Source organism: Eretmochelys imbricata, chromosome 4, assembly GCF_965152235.1.
Source record: "Eretmochelys imbricata isolate rEreImb1 chromosome 4, rEreImb1.hap1, whole genome shotgun sequence".
Lineage (NCBI taxonomy): Eukaryota > Metazoa > Chordata > Testudines > Cheloniidae > Eretmochelys > Eretmochelys imbricata.
In genome coordinates, this window is record NC_135575.1 from 62,573,805 (window position 1) to 62,588,989 (window position 15,185).

At 42.2% G+C, this 15,185-nt stretch overlaps 1 protein-coding gene across 9 annotated transcripts in view; it reads left to right on the top strand.

The window, feature by feature from the left end:
• Positions 1-301: 301 nt before the first annotated feature.
• Positions 302-15,185, top strand: part of TRIM2 (tripartite motif containing 2) — a 92,577-nt gene continuing 77,693 nt past the window's right edge. For 4 of the 9 annotated variants that reach the window (XM_077815385.1, XM_077815386.1, XM_077815383.1 and 1 more), the window contains exon 1: positions 302-437. The gene's annotated coding sequence lies outside the window, so the exon portion shown is untranslated. Of the gene's footprint in view, positions 438-6,911; positions 7,603-11,807; positions 12,364-15,185 lie in introns of those variants that run through there. The other 5 variants (XM_077815388.1, XM_077815390.1, XM_077815393.1 and 2 more) reach the window with 4 other exon arrangements.

Genomic DNA, 15,185 nt, shown 5'->3' on the forward strand with positions numbered 1-15,185 from the left:
TGCCTGTGAGATTTTTAAAAATGATTATATGTAAGTGAAGCAAATGGCTTTTTCCTGAAATGACTTATTGATTTTTTTCGCCCCTTCTGCTCTAAGCCTTTTTCTGATTAGTTGTAAACAGCACAACACTCACTGTTTCTTCCTAGTCAGCTCCTCTTAGTCCCCTACTTTCCTCTTCTTAGGAATGAAACACAATATCTTAAACAAACAGAACCTAAAAAGGCTAATCATTGGCTCACATTGTCCCCTGATACTGCAGTCCCGCCTTTTTGGCTTGTGCTGACAAGCTGTTTATGTTTTTGCAAGGCCACCCTTTAACTCAGCCGCCTGATGACCATAATGGGACCAATTGTCTGAATGCTGCAGGGAACTGAATCTCCTGATCAGAGACTGTATTTCAGCCTCTGATGCTCCTGAATGGACATTATGGAACACTAGTAAGTAGGCTTCTAACTATGCCATTATAGTTTTTATCAAGGGCTATGGATAATCCTCATTCAGCAGAAATGATAAGAAACTGCGATTCAGATGTGCAGTTGTTAAAATAAATTATATCCTTCTGTATGAAGTGAAATAACAGCTGCTTTGTATTCAATGTCACGGCTACAAAGAACAGTCTATTTAATTTCAAATGAGGATGAGATCTTCCTGGATAAAACAGGGAGATAGCAGGATGAAATTAATGGGACACAAGCTATTTAAACTTGCTTTTTTTTTTTTGGGTCAGTGTTTAAACTATACGGGGCTTAAGTTATCAGCATCTAGTTCTCTATCAGACAAGTTTACAATATTGTGGCAGCTTTTGTAACCATAAATACAGGACTTCAGAAAAAGGTGAAAGAGTTAGATATGAGATACCCTAAAATTAATGCTCTGTAAAAGTGCTGAAAGGTGTTATCATATTCTAAGATATATTCCTCCTAACTTAGAAAAAGAATCCCGGCTTTAGTATTCTTTGCTGCCTGCTGTTAGAAATGCGTGCAGTTCCATTAAGCAGGAGACCTCAGAGTGGGGATGGGTCCCCAAATGTACCCTTTCTGGTTTTCAATATGTAAAAAAATAATCCTTGGCATTTAGCTAGTTCTTTACACCTTTAAAGGGTTCTGAAAAGATTAACTAGTTACTCCTAACAAACCCCTTGTGAGGTAAATATTGTCATCCCTTTAGAGATGAGTACAGACCAACCCCCTCTGAACTCTGGACAAGCCTGCATCTGGATTTAAGTTTGTGGCTTGAACCCATCTGTAAATATGGAAAACTGAGACACAATGGGTATACGTCTACACAACATTTTGGGGCGAGCAGAAGCAAGTCTCCCAGGCTGGGTGGACAGACTTGGGCTAGCAGGGCTAGTGCTAGAGCTCTAAAATAGCCAAATAGATAAAGCTTTGAAGTTGTGGCTTGGGCTGGAGGACTTCTGAACCAAACTACAGCCTGAGCCATAACTCAAAGCGATCCCTCTAGAGTTTGTTTTTTGGAGCACTAGGTGAAGTGCACTAGCATGAGTCTGTCGAACCAGGCTGAGACGTTTACTCCCACTCACTCCAAAATGCTTTGTAGACACAGGGGTGCTGGAATGGATGTGTATAGTGGGGGGTGCTGAGAGCAATTGAACCAAACTGTAAACCCTGTATATATGGGAAGCACTTCAAGCCAGGGGGTGCAGCAGCATCCCCTGCATCCCTAGTTCCAGCACCTTTGGGTAAGTGACTTTCCAAGGCCACACAGCAAGTCATTGCAAAAGTAAGTATTATAACTTTGACTTGTGGCACCTTAGAGACTAACCAATTTATTTGAGCATGAGCTTTCGTGAGCTACAGCTCACTTCATCGGATGCATACCGTGGAAACTGCAGCAGATATTATATACACACAGAGATCATGAAACAATACCTCCTCCCACCCCATTGTCCTGCTGATAATAGCTTATCTACCAGCAGGACAATGGGGTGGGAGGAGGTATTGTTTCATGATCTCTGTGTGTATATAATATCTGCTGCAGTTTCCACGGTATGCATCCGATGAAGTGGGGTGGGAGGAGGTATTGTTTCATGATCTCTGTGTGTATATAATATCTGCTGCAGTTTCCACGGTATGCATCCGATGAAGTGAGCTGTAGCTCACGAAAGCTCATGCTCAAATAAATTGGTTAGTCTCTAAGGTGCCACAAGTACTCCTTTTCTTTTTGCGAATACAGACTAACACGGCTGTTACTCTGAAACCTAACTTTGACTGGCTCTCCATCTGGTACTCAGTTCACTAGACTACAATGTCTCTTTTTTTTTTTTTTTTTTTTTTTGCAAAATCCCATCAGATAGCAGAATTCGAAGTGATGATGAGTGAACCTCTGAGGTTGGATTTGGTTAGGAGAAACACCCACATATTTGGCTACTTATCTAAATGACACAAACCATTCAGATCTGCAGTGGGCTGGAAACCTCAGGAGAGCAGATTCCTGCAATATTTTTAGTGCTTCCTTTTTCTGGTGTGGCTGGAAATATCCCATATGGCACACTGACAGCACTTAATAAATAATAATACTTCCAGGATAGCCTTTCCTGCTGCCTCTTAGCTCTTCCTCTTTCAGTCTTCACCTCGAACCTGGAAGTGCAGAGATCTGCAGAACAAAGATCAATTCAGGTTTTGGGTAAAAGGTATACGGACAAGAAAGACTCTTATTGTAAATTAATATGTTCACCATATTTAAAACTAACCTTTTTTTAAGCCAGAGGTCAGAAGTACTTTTACTTTGATTTGATTTAAATTATCATGAAGTTTGAGTCACAGACCAACCAGTATAAGGATGTTCTCAAGGAAGGCCGGGGGCCCAGTTCTCAGGCCTGAGATGGCCTGCAGTAAAGCTTTCCTAATGAGCCAGTTGAAAAGTCATCTAATGTGAGAGTTTCCCTAGGGATTGTAGCATCAGCATATAGCCATCTTTGCCATACTACTAGGATTCTGTACCATGACAGCTTGACCATACCTGAGAATCAGGCCTGACACCTTTAGCTCAGGTTCTTCATACTCTTCCATGTGGCATTTAAGATCACTCAATGTAAGGAGCTTTGATTGTGCAAGGTCATCTAAGCTTCAATATCTATGTAAAATAGTGGCTAAATTACTATTCATTTAATTAAATATAAACCCTTGTTTAAAATAAAAATTGTCAAATTGTGGGCTACCATCTCTTTTAGCATGTTTTAGCTGGATGTGATCTGATGGTCAAGAAACTAGGATTTATTGTTGGAATTCTAAAGCAAATATTAACTCGGGTATATGGAATGAGGCATTACAGTAGACGAACCAATGCTAACTACAGAAATAAGGTGTTTCTATGCCAGGCCAGCTATTGTACGTCATAGGTTTTGTTGTGATTCCATCTAAGCAGTGCTGAGATATTGCAGCTTGAATAGCAGGCTTGATACAAATATGAAAATGGATTTTTTTTGTTGTGTATAAGTCAAAGCCTGAGGGCCACATCGGGTTTCCAAAATTGTATGGAAGGCCGCCTAGGGGAGGCTGTGTCTCCCCAAACAGCCAGGCGTGGCCCATCCCCCGCCTCCTATCTGACCCCCCTGCTTCTCACCCCCTGACGGCCCCCCCGGAAATCCTACCCTATCCACCACCCCCTGCTCCCTGTCTCCTGACCACCCCTGGACCCCCCCCACCCCTGACTGCCCCCCATGCCCCATCCAAGCACCCCTTCTCCCTGTCCCCTGACCGCCCCCCGGAACCTCTGCCCCTGACTGCCCCCTCCCCAGACTCCTGCCCCATCCAACCCCCCTGTTCCTCGCCCTCTGACCGCCCTGACCCCTATCCACACCCCAGCTCCCCTGACTACCCCCCTTGGCCCCTTACCGCACTGCCTGGAGCACCAGTGGCTGGCGGCGCTATAGCCGCACTGCCCAGAGCACCAGGTCATTCCATGGCTCTGCAACTGCGCTGCCCGGCCGCCCAGAGCATTGTGCCAGCCGTGCAGTGAGCTGAGGCTGCAAGGGAGGGGGAACAGCAGGGGAGGGGCCGGGGGTGAGTCTCCCAGGCCAGGAGCTCAGGGGCCGGGCAGGAGGGTTCTGCGGGCTGGATGTGGCCTGCAGGCTGTAGTTTGCCCACCTCTGGTCTAGGATTTCCCCAAATTTCATCCGGGACACATCAGCACTCACCTCTCTGCTTTTTTTGTGCAAAGCAGGAAAGTAACTAGAGAAACATGACATGAAGAAATTTTTTTAATGAAGCATCTGGGATAGAGGAGACAAGGCTTGCACTCTTGGGAATTTCTTCCAATTGTTTGCCTGGGGTGGGAGGAGGAGGCTAGTCCTAAAATAATAATTTGTGTTCACATTGTATTTTACAACTGCACTGTACAAGCATTAACTAATGAAGCTTCATATCTCTCTGTCAGTATTGATATCCCCATTTTGTAGATGGGGAACCTGAGAGAGACTGGTGAAGTGACCACATAGCAAGTCAGTGACAGAGTTCCTGATTCTCACCCATCTGCTCATTTCTGCAGGCCATACTGTTTCTCTCACTAGTATTTTTGTCAATGAGCTGAATCCTGCTTTCACACTGGGATTTATAGGTGTGGAAGGGATGCAGGTTCAGTCCCAATACATAACTAGCCATTGCTGAGCAAAGGAAATGTGCAGCTATATTGCACAGGACTAGAATATGCTTAGGCCCTTTTATAATCCAACCACACTATCAAAAGGCACATTAGCAAGTAAGGAGTTAAATATTGGTAGTGCAGTGACTGGAAAGACAGCCATTGTCCACCCAGCCCTAGTTCATTGTGCTGTACATTAGAACCAACGAAAGGCAAATTGACTTGGAACTAACATGAGCTTTCACTCAAGTCTCCGTAAAGTTTTGAAAGCCTTTGTCTAAAATGTTTGTTGACCTGAATCTGCTTTTTTTTCAGTCGTTAGGGTTGCCTAAAATTATTTTTCTTTTCTGGATCTATTTTCCTGGTTCCTAAATGGAAACAACAGAGCAGACATAGGAACGTAGGAATTATTAAACTATACTGGGAATGGATGCTGCTGCCGATCTGACAGGATGTATTTTTGCCATTATAAAAAAACCCAAAAGCGTCCTAAGGATATGATTTTTTTTTTTAAAGCACTGTATATAGTGTTCAGCTAGCACTGATACAGCAAGAGTAAGTCACCCTCCTTTAATTTACAGCCAATTATGCTGGCCACAAAAACAGAAGAGAGTCTCAAACTGGTATTCACTCTGGGCCCGATCTGAAATTGCTTGCTGGGCAAAAGTTTTTAAACAAAACTTTTTTTGGCGGGGGAGCCTGAAAAAAAGCAGATTCTGGTCAACAAAAACATTTTGCAAATTTGTGTCAAATTGCTGAATTGTTTAGTGGTGGGGAAAAATCAGAAAAATTTAAATTGCTCAATTACATCATTTTGAATTTTGTTTCCTTTTTATTTTTAAAAAGGTAAAAAACATGACGTTTTGTCCAACCCAACACTTTTTTTTTTTTTAAACATTTTATCTCATCGAAAAATTGGAAAATCTTTTGTTTTGGGTTGACCTGAAATAATTTTTTTCTTTTTCTTTTTCAGTTCAACCATTAAACTGAAAAACGGGTTACTCACACAGCTAAGAGAGAGATGCAGCAGGCTGTAGGGGGAAGGAGAGCAAAAGCATCGTTTTCATCTTTGCACTGCCTGAAGTCTTGGCTCACATGGCCTCTGGCATAAGTTAGAACAGTATGGGGCTGCTCACACTTACAGCAGCCTCCCCAACGCTGCCAGAACCTCCACAACACTGACTGCTGTGGCTTCTCTCCCTCCTTTCTTTAATATGTCCTTCCTATCTGACTGTACTCTGGCATGCCCCCTATGCCAGGGATCCCAAGGGGGAAGGGGGAACAGCAGCAGCAGCAGCAGCAGCAGCATAAGGCCGCTTCTGTTGGCTATACACTGCTGCTGAGCTGGAGGAATTTTCCCCATGTTGCTCTATGGCACCACAGCAGTTTACAGGAGCTATGGTAAAAAGAAAAGGAGTACTTGTGGCACCTTAGAGACTAACCAATTAATTTAACCTTAGTCTCTAAGGTGCCACAAGTACTCCTTTTCTTTTTGCGAATACAGACTAACACGGCTGTTACTCTGAAACCTGTCAGGGGCTATGGTGGAACCAGAATCAGTCCTCTAATGCTCTCAGTTCCTTTTGAAATCGGCATGTTGCAGGACTGGGCTCCATTAATGCAAGTTATTGATAGTTCATACAGTGTTAAACACAATACAAGGAGCCAACTTCTTTTGTGTTTAAGCCAACAGAAATGGTGCAAAGTTAAAGTGCTTTTCTTTACTGTAACTTACAGACAGCCCACTCAGGTTCTCCTCTCTGAATTTCTGTAGGAAGCAACTCTCCCAATACTAGTCCCAGAAAGTAAAGTCCAGTCCTAGCATGGGTGATTTTAAACTAGGCAGGAAATTTTATGGATGCCTTTGCTCCTTCATCCAGAAAGGAGCTTTAAAATATTACCATCTCCTTCCTCTTTGCCTGGGAGCTGGGTCAGAGGTCAGGGGAAAGCAGCAATTTAATCTTCTAGAAAAAAATGTCCTTAATTGAGCAGCCAGCTCTCTGAATTCTGTCCTGGTTCCTAATGTCTGAAAGAATTATCAAACCTGTTTTCAGGTTTTCCCCCTTGTTACCGTTATTTCCCTGTGTGGATATTTGAGAAACACAGGCTGTATAATGCCCATTAAGTTGTAAGACTCATGCTATCATTTGCTCCATGAAATCAAGTAGCTATGGGGCTCCCTTCTGTGCTGAATGACAGGTTTCAGAGTAGCAGCCATGTTCGTCTGTATTCGCAAAAAGAAAAGGAGGACTTGTGGCACCTTAGAGAATAACCAATTTATTTGAGCATAAGCTTTCGTGAGCTACAGCTCACTTCATCGGATGAAGTGAGTTGTAGCTCACGAAAGCTTATGCTCAGATAAATTGGTTAGTCTCTAAGGTGCCCCAAGTACTCCTTTCCTTCTGTGCGGAGGCTCCCAGAACCTGAAAACACACAGATCAAACCTGATTGCCCAGGTTCTCTAGGTGTTAGTCAAATGTTAAAGAATGTCTCGGTAATCTCATGGGCTGAAATTCTGCAGGCCTTATTCAGAAAAAAAAATCCTGTCAAAATCAACAGGACTACTGGCTGCTTACAGACTGAGAGAGGACTGCAATGTGTAACTCCAAGATAATATAATATCTTCTGCAATGTACTGTTCCAATTCTTTCACTTTTGTTTTGGAAACTCAACCCTAGGGCTGATCTACACTACAAAGTTAGGTTGGCTTAACTACCTGGCTCAGGGCTGTGAAACATTGCACATCCTGTGCAATGTAATTAAGCTGACCTAAGCCATTGTGTAGACATCACTAGGTCAATGGAAATCCTTACTACAGTGATGGAAGAACTTCTGATTGTCAATTACTGAACAGTATTCAACAAATAATTTGTGAACAAATTTCAGCCTCTGAATTGAATGTGAATATTTGTTTAACTTTCTGTGACTACTCTTTCAAATAAAAAATTGAAAGTCTGTGGAAAAATAAAAAGCATCAGGGACACTGAGGTGAATTCACAGGTATTACTTTAATAAAATAAAGTTAGCAAATAAAGTCTTAAAGTATTCGGCCTATTCTAGTGAGCACCATTGTGCCATGCAAAGAATTGTTTTTCTTTGCTAACTATGAGAAGGCCAATTTAAAGGATAAAATGTAATGTATGTAAAATGCCATTATTCTGGCAGGAAGAAAATGGTTTCTCTCAGATTCATCTTACTCATCTGGTCTTTTATTTATACTTCAGGTTTCCCTGTATGTAACTTTCCACAACTAATTCTCTCCTACCAGTGCATTAGTAAACATTTCCCATCTAATTCCTCCAGAAAACAGAAAGAAAAGCATGTTGGAGAGGAAAGAGCCAAGGCTGCTCTAGTAAGGAAATGGATACTTGATAGCAGAAGAAAGTGAGGTGGGATGGGAGCTTCCAAGGAAGGCCTAGACACTTTGGTGGAGGAGAGAGGGAGTGGGAAATGAGGCAGCAAGCCTATGGCATAGCATAGGGTTGCCAACCCTCCCGATTTCACTGGGAGTCTCCCGGAATCACACCCTGTCTCCTGGAGGCTACTGAAGCCAAACTGAGAGATTTTAGGCGCTGAAAGTCCAGCGGCGCAGCAAGGCTAAGGCAGGCTCCCTGCTTGCTCTAGCCCTGTGCCACTTCCAGAAGTGGCTGGCATGTCCCTGAGGCCCCAGAGGATGCAGGGGGCTCCAGAGCCCACACCCCATTCCATGCCCCTGCCCCAGCCCAGTGAAAGTAAGTGAGGGTGGGGGAGAGAGAGTGAGCGGGGTGGGGCCTTGGACCAGGGGCAGAGAAGGGGCGGGGCAGGGAAGGGGGCGGGGCAAGTGTGTTTGGGTTTGTGTGATTAGACAGTTGGCAACCTTACACAGCAGTGTACAGAGAAGAGGTACAGGTGGGGAGTAGATATAATCCAAGATCAGTCTGGAGGCGGAGGTTCACCAATGGTTGACTTAGGCCTGGGTGGGGTAGAGAGAAACTATGGCCATGTCTACATAGCCATAGTAGACATAGGCTACAAAATTACGTCAAGGTAACTTAAGTCCGCATACTGCCACACTTGTGTGCACCCTAGGCTCCTTGTGTCGGTGGTACACGTCCTCCTCAGGAATGTTTGTATCAATTGTATTGTCAGTGTTGGGCACAGTGGGATGGCTCCTGGAATCCAGTAATAGTCCATGTGAGCAATGCAGTGTCTCCATTGACCCTGCATCAACCTGAAAACGTTGACCATGTCTCTACACCACTCGGGGCAGTGGTGTTACTAAATTGGAATATAGAGGCACTTATGTTGGTGGGAACCAAATTTAAGTGAAGATGCTTCCACAGTTAGGTGGATGAAAGGCAGCTTATGTTGACCTAACCATGCAGGGCCTATGCAATGTTGCATGCTGGGTAGTCAATGTGTGTGATAATAGAGTTCTGGGGAGAAGGGAAGGAAATGAGAGAAGCACTATTTTTCCCCATAAGAATGGTGGCCTCCAAGCAGTAAAGTAAGAGCTATTCACAGACACTTGGGATTCAAAAAGTTTTTCTAAACCAATATTTTCTGGTTTTGAATATTAATGCAGCAATCTTTCATCATAGTTCTCTATCTAGACAGCCTTTAATGTAAACACACTGGAGTCTTCCTTTAAGAGAACACACATAATAGGTATTTCTTAATCTTGAAAAAAGCCTAAACTAGCTTTATTTTCCCAATCTTCCTTGGAAGGGAAAAAAAAAATCTCAGCTAACACTGCAGCCTCAGACTGAAAGGGTTGATTGCATTCACTTTAATATCTCAATGAAAGTTTGAGAAACAAGGTCGGTAAAGTAATATCTTTTATATCTCTTATTGGATAATATTACCTCTCCCACCTTGTGTCTCTTGTATCCTAGGCCCAATGCAGCTACAATAACACTGTAAATGTCAATGAAAGTTTGTGAGACCATAAAAAGGGAAATCACTGAAAGTAACAATCACTGAACTTGCCCTGTACCATGACAACCAGGAAGACGGCCTGCCTTGCCCAGCAAGTCATGCTGAAAGGAGTACTTCATCTTCTACATATAAAATGAAACCCTTTCTGGCCTACAGATCACTACAGCAGGATCAGGGCTTTTGACTGCACCAAAAAAATCCATGCTGAGAACTTAAATTAGTCACTTTATTCCATTCATTCTCTAGTCAGCGATGGGATGACTCAGAGCTGCCAACTATCCCCATTTACTTTTATTTATGTAAGACTAACCACTTTTCAACTGTACCCCTCCCAAAAAAGCCTTTTTAAGCTCCGTTTATGGCAGGGGCATTAAAAGTGTGTTCTCATTTATAGCTTAAATTGTAGGGAGAACTGAGCTAAAAGAGGAAAAGCTAAAATCCAGTCAGAGCCTCTTCTACATTTTGTACACATGGTTGGTACACGTGTTGTCAGCATATTGGGATATGGTAAGGTTTTAGTTGTTGTTTTTTTAATTGCAATACATTTAAAGGAGACTTTGTTTTGTGGGGGCTGGTGTTTTGTGTTTTTTTTAAAAATGAAATGCATTTAAAGGTGGATTTTTTATTTTTAAGGGGAAAACAGGTGGGGAAAGGAAATGGGCTTGTGCTCTTTTTGATTGCTTGTTTTCCCTGACGATGGGGTGTGTGTGTGTGTGTGTGTGTTTTTTTAAAAAAAACACTAGAAATCCATCAAATCCAAAAACAAACCAAAACACAACAACAAAAATCAGGCAATGCCTCATCTATATTAGAAAAGTCCATGATGGCTAGTGTAATTATAACATCACAAAAGATGGAAAGTTGGGCAAAGGGGAGGGGAAGGAATTTTTAGGCAGACTGTGTAAAGTGTGTTTGTTTTTTTTTTTTTTTTTACTTGCAATGTCTAATTGATGATTTGGAAGAAGGATGCTTCTCTTAAAGGTTTTAACACTTGCCCTTTAATTAGGGTCTGAATACTCCTAATACACATTCTCTAATAACTTTTTCAGGTCTTCCAGAAAAACTAGACCAGACTGTACACTCCTAATATTTCTAAGTTAGAAAACTAGCAAGGGGAAAACCCCACCTAAATTAAAAGCAACTATTCCACTTTGAAGCCTTCTTTATCCATCATAGAGTAGCAGAAATCCATTAAAAATCTTTTGCAGATTGTATGTAGGCCCTGAAGTATCAGAAAAATGTTGATAAGTACTCAAACTCTTGGACATTTATAGTAACTGAACCTTGAGGGATTGAAGATATGGGGTAAATTTTTGAAAAATGCATAAGTGACTCAGGCTTCTATTGACTTTGAACAGGATTTAGGTGCTTTTCAAAATTTTACTTGTTTGTTGCCTTTCGGTAAGCGAGAGATACCCAGCCTAATAATTGCTAGCTGCTGGGCTAAATCCTAGGGTTCCTCCATAGACTTCAGGGAGAGTTTGCCTGACCAAGAAAGACCTCCAGGTTGACCCCCAAACATTTAAAGGATGTGAGTAGATCGCTAGTCACTTCCCCATTTGTAAATAATGAGCTATTTTTCCAAATTGCCAATCAGTCGCAGTAAGCAGTCTACAATTTTTTTCTCTGGAAGTGCTGCTTGTTTTTGTTGATGGGGCTGGGAGATTAGTTTACTGCTGCAGAAGTGAAAATGGACCAATGCCTTATAAATTCATTCATGATGGCATTGGTCTGCTTTTGGAAGATGCCTATAGGAACATTTAGTCCTCTGCACTCATGAGACCATTTTGGAGCAGGGCACGAAGCTGGCTGTTGCTTTTCAGTCTTTGTACCTTGGATTAGTTGAGGAGGCCAGTGCTTGGAGAATGCAAGCAAGGCAGGCAGTGTATTCCATCCAGCTTTAGCAGCAATTTTCAGCTTATGAAAAACAGATGACTTAATGCTCTGGAAGTGAAAGCGACTGACATAAGAACAGCTTTGACAGAAAATCCTGGGTTAAGAAGATTCAAGCTCAAGCTAGATTGTTTTTCCTTTGTTTATTTTGATTACGTCACTGACATGGCCCCAAAGAGAATCAGACATACCATTTGGAAATACAAGGGGCTGAAGTTTTAATTTTCAGATCTCTTCCGACTGCAGAGCTACAGGAGTAAATGAAGTGAGGAGGGAGAGGGAAACTAAAAGCCCTTCCTGTGGTTTCCTGCTCAGCTGACAGCCATTTAAAAAAAGGGAGAGGTAGCAACAGCCCTCTCCCATTGGCTGTTACTCTGAAACCTTTCTAAATACTGTAAATTCTTTCACAATTGTTTGCTACTATCCTTGTGTTTAATTTACACTCGGGTATTTTCTGGAAGTGGTGAAAATCCACTCTTGGTTGCTGTGATTTCTGTCAGGGATTCTGCTGTGTGAGTGAGAAAGAGGGAATCAGCTTGTGTTGTTTCTCCTCATTTTGGGCATTGTAGACAGTTAAGTATTGGCAGTTTGACACCCCTTTTGTTGATGGGCATGTCAATATGATTTTCAAAGTTTAGATGCTGTTATCCTTCCTGGCGGAACCTTTGCTCCATTTGTGCAGAAACTGTTTGGGACTTGGCAAAAAGACAACAGCGAATGTTTTGATCAACTCTGTGTGTCGAGTGCTGGAAGAGTGAGCTTTTCAAAGGGAGATTGTGTGATGCTGCATAAACAGGACAGGACATGACAAGGCAAACAAATATTTCTGCTACTTAATGTTAAAAGAAAAAAAACTGAAGCAAAGCCCAGGAGCTTGCATGTGAAACAAATGCAAAGCCATTTATTCAACAAAAGAACATGATATTGTCCTGTCAAATCTGCAGAGTCAAGGTACGCTTAGGAATTTTTAAAATAGTTCTCCCCTCTTTCCCCCCCCCCCATTGTTATTTAACCCTTGGAAGCTTGGAACTAAATTCGATTGCCTTACCGAATTGTTCTTCATACAGACTCAGGCTAGTTTCTGATGGCAAGGTATTAGCTGCTGCTTGTCTGCTGATACTGATGGATTGGGGTTAATTTTTATTATTTCTCTTGCTCATACAGTGCACAAGGAGCTTCAGACAATTTGTGGTTAAATATAAGAGAGACCAAGGTCATATGAAATTGATAAGGCCCAGAATTTTAGATACCGTACCCTTGAATCTGATGCTTCCCAATACAAAACAAACAAATAACCCAACCCCCTGCTGCCAAACCTTTTAACCTTGTAATATGCTCCAATATCAGCCTGTGAAACAAGGAAAGCCATAGCTTTGAGGTCAAACTTTCAACAGGCGCCGCAGGCAAAAGCCATGTACAAAACCATACCGAACTTTCTGTGGGCAAATCAGAAGACTGAAGTGAAGATATAACGTAGTAGCTAAATAAATAAGGGATCTGTAGGGCTGGGGGATGCCCTATAGGAGTACAGGGGGAGATGTAGTGGGCACTGTTGGAGCCTTTCCAGATCCTAAAAGAAAAGGAGTACTTGTGGCACCTTAGAGACTAACCAATTTATTTGAGCATGAGCTTTCGTGAGCTACAGCTCACTTCATCGGATGCATACCGTGGAAACTGCAGCAGACTTTATATATACACAGAGAATATGAAACAATACCTCCTCCCACCCCACTGTCCTGCTGGTCAAGAATTATAACATTCATAAACCAGTCGGAGAACACTTCAATCTCTCTGGTCACGCAATCACAGACATGAAGGTCGCTATCTTAAAACAAAAAAACTTCAAATCCAGACTCCAGCGAGAAACTGCTGAATTGGAATTCATTTGCAAATTGGATACTATTAATTTAGGCTTAAATAGAGACTGGGAGTAGCTAAGTCATTATGCAAGGTAGCCTATTTCCTCTTGTTATTTCCTACCCCCCCTCCCCCAGATGTTCTGGTTTAACTTGGATGTAAACTTGGAGAGTGGTCAGTTTGGATGAGCTATTACCAGCAGGAGAGTGAGTTTGTGTGTGTATGGGGGTGGGGGGGATGTGAGAAAACCTGGATTTGTGCTGGAAATGGCCCACCTTGATTATCATGCACATTGTAGGGAGAATGGTCACTTTGGATGAGCTATTACCAGCAGGATAGTGAGTTTGTGTGTGTGGTTTTTGGGAGGGGGGTGAGGGGGTGAGAGAACCTGGATTTGTGCAGGAAATGGCCCAACTTGATTATCATGCACATTGTGTAGAGAGTTGTCACTTTGGATGGGCTATCACCAGCAGGAGAGTGAATTTGTGTGGTGGGGTGGAGGGTGAGAAAACCTGGATTTGTGCTGGAAATGGCCCAACCTGATGATCACTTTAGATAAGCTATTACCAGCAGGACAGTGGGGTGGGAGGAGGTACTGTTTCATATTTTCTGTGTATATATAAAGTCTGCTGCAGTTTCCACGGTATGCATCCGATGAAGTGAGCTGTAGCTCACGAAAGCTCATGCTCAAATAAATTGTTTAGTCTCTAAGGTGCCACAAGTACTCCTTTTCTTTTTGCGAATACAGACTAACACGGCTGTTACTCTGAAACCTTTCCAGATCCTGCTTCTAAAGAAAGGGGAGGGGAGTGGGTTCCTTTCCTCTCCCACTGAAGATTCTGGAATGTGGAATTTGAGGGCAGTGGGATGCCTTTTGGGTAATCCCTTGAAGAGCTGAGAAGGCAGTGTTGCCATCTCTCATAATTTTATCATGGGTTTCATAATAGTTGGCATTTTTCTTAAAGTCCCAGTTCCTGGAGTCAAGTATTTGTATGGGAATCTCAACTTTATTTATTTATTTTTTAAATGAAAGCTTCTAACCCTCCTGGTTGTGGGGAAGAGCTTGAAAACATTAACCCTAAAGTCTTAAAAAATCAGAGGCAAATAAAAAGAACCCAAAATGTATTATGATTTTTTTTTTAACCGCCATTATTTTTAAGCCAGTCTTGTGGGGTTTTTTGGTGGGGAGACTAATTCATGTTGTTGTCTTTTTGTTTTTGTTTTTTAAATTCCTGGGGTTGGGAACGCTGAGAAGAGAACATCCAGCTATTGCTGAATACATTTGGGAGATGCTGGAGTAGACATCCGTCTGAATTCATGCACAAAGCTAGAGGACAGCTAAAGATAAAAAGAATGGCAGGTCCTGTTTTCCGGGAGCATATGGATGATTGGCCAAAAAAAAATTGTTTGATTCAGGCCTAGTCCAAACCCCCTGAAGTGTTCATTGAACCCCAGCAAACCTTTTAATCAACTTCAGCAAGCTTGGGGTTTATGACAAAACCCCCTGCATTCTTCTGTCTGGTTCTGGCCTATGTTACGGGTGGTCCTCACAGCTGTTTCTAAATGGAATTTTTAAACCGTGATATTTGATGCTATATCTATGTGTCCTGCACTCATTTACTGATGAGTATTGGTGGTGGATAAATAGTTTTGTTCTAAATATCAACTTTTTTTAAATGGAAATTCTTTTCCATGAACCAACCATATTGCATTCAGTGAAATTCAGATAGCTTATAGTTAACTGACATTAAACAGGTTTCAGAGTAGTAGCCATGTTAGTCTGTATTCGCAAAAAGAAAAGGAGGACTTGTGGCACCTTAGAGACTAACCAATTTATTTGAGCATAAGCTTTTGTGAGCTAAATTGGTTAGTCTCTAAGGTGCCACAAGTCCTCCTTTTCTTTTTGACATTAAACA